Here is a 2,133-nt window from a genome sequence, read left to right as displayed (position 1 = left end):
AATATGTTTTAAAACCAGCTCCCACCTGGTGTTAGGCAGCAGAGAGCTAATGCTAGCTTGGTGACAGCTCTGAATGCTGATGGCCAGTCATGATTTTCTTGTCATATTTTTTGGAGGTGCCTGTTGTGCCAGGTAAAGGAGGAACCTGAAGGATGCTGTCAAACCCCTGGCCACTGGCCAGGCCCTTCTGTGCCACCACTGATGCTTGTGGCAGCATTTTCTCTGCCTGATTTGGCTCTTGGCCATGGAGGAGGAGCAGCAGAGGCCACAGAAGGTGTTTATACAACATAGGGATTGTCTCGGCGAGACCAGAGCCTTTGCCAAACTGAGCTAAGCTGATAGGAAGGAGATGTCATCAGTGTGTTTTTGCTAATTATCACTAATAATTATTTGTGTGTAGTTTCTCTTAGGAGCTCCAGTTCTGGCTCAGCCCCTGCTGCTCTTGCAGCCCTGTGCAGCTGGAGCAAATGGGAGGGTCTTACCCCAAAATCCAGCAGGTGAGAGGAGAGGGAGGGCAAGTGCAGTGCTTGGACAATGTCCTGACCATGGTTGTCAGCACAATGCTTCCTCCCTCTTGATGTTCTCTCCCTGCTCACACCAGTTATAAGCAGTCAGACCCCATCTGTCCTCCCTTGGCTTTTCCGAGTGTGTTTGGTGCCTCAGCCTCTTGTCAAAACCCAGATTCATCACAGCACAGCTATTAGCTGCTCCCTCCCATGTGAGATGTCTTTCTGCTGACACGGCAATCATTCTTCTGCCAACGTGCCTTGACAGTACCAGGATTTCTCATTTCAAGTCCTGGTGTGTCCCAGGGTGATTCCCAGCTCCTCCATTAACCCCTGGCCCTAACATCCATAACCCAGGGCAGGATGGGGGTAGCCTGCCCTGATGGATACCCTGCTATCCCTTCTGCCTCTGGCTAGCAGAAGCTGCCTCTTGTTTTTCCTCTTAGCGCTTGCCATACCTATGCAGAAGAGCATTTAACCTGGAGGTAGAGGGTGTCAGACTTTTATTCTCCTTTCCTTCTTATTTTCTGTGCTGAGAACAATGGAGGCAAGGTTTGCAGAGGGAGGTAATGTCTTTTTTTAGACTGACTGAAATAATTAGAAGAAAAACCAGGCAGGCTGTTGGGTACACGAGCCCTCTAGCAGGCCTGAAATAGCTGCAGAAGTCTGCAAAGCTGAATACCAGTGGAGAACAATAGCTCTGAGCATGACTAGTGTTAACCAGTTCTGCTACCAAAGACCATTCCCCAGCTGTTTACCTTGGGTGAACAACTGGCATCACCCCTCTGCCAAAATCCATTGTCCAGAGACAACCCCATGGCCAGAAGTCACCGCTGTGGCTGAGGGAGGCACGTGGCTACACGGACCTGAGCCCTGGGCATAGCTCCTTGTAGGCTTCATGGAGCATCCCTTGCCTCCCTACACCCTGTTCCCTGTCCTGCTGCTCCTGGGGCCTGACCTGACCCCAGCACAGGGACACTGTGCCACCCGGGACCCTGCCTCACCCCCGGGACCCTGCCCGACCCTGAGAACTCTCTGATTTCAGGCACTGTTTTACTACAGGGGTCTGGCCTGATTTAATGGGATCCTCCCTGGTCCCAGGGGACCATGTGAGACACCAGGAAGCCCCCTGACCTTTGGGACCTGCTGATTTCAGGGACTTCCTACCAGGGGGTCTAGACTGATCCCTGGGGCCCTGCCTGACCCCAGGAACTGTACATGACCCCAGGGACCCTGCCCAACCCTGGGAATCCTACTGGACCCTGGGGACCCCGACAGACACTGGGGACCTTCTGATTTCAGTGATCCTCCAAATTCACAGTGTCCTACCACAGGGGTTTTGCCTGATCCCTGGTGACCTTATCTGACCCCGGTGGATCTCTCCCACCCCAAGATCCATGTCCCTCTCCGGCTATCCTGTCATCCCTGGATATCCTGGCCCACCCCATATCCCAGCCCGTAGCCGCCGTCGGACCGCAGTGACCCCGTTCATCGCCCTCCCCAGGGCTCAGCCCCATCCCGGGGGCTCCCAGCCCCACGGCGGGTGGGGGGGGCCGGGGCCGGGGCCGGGCCAGGCGGGGGGGCCGGGCCAGGCGGCGGCGGGGCCGGGGCCGGCGGCGGGGGCATC

Source organism: Poecile atricapillus, chromosome 11 (genome assembly GCF_030490865.1).
Source record: "Poecile atricapillus isolate bPoeAtr1 chromosome 11, bPoeAtr1.hap1, whole genome shotgun sequence".
Classification (NCBI taxonomy): domain Eukaryota; kingdom Metazoa; phylum Chordata; class Aves; order Passeriformes; family Paridae; genus Poecile; species Poecile atricapillus.
The sequence above is the reverse complement of the archived record's forward strand: the minus strand, read 5'-3'. Positions refer to the sequence as shown.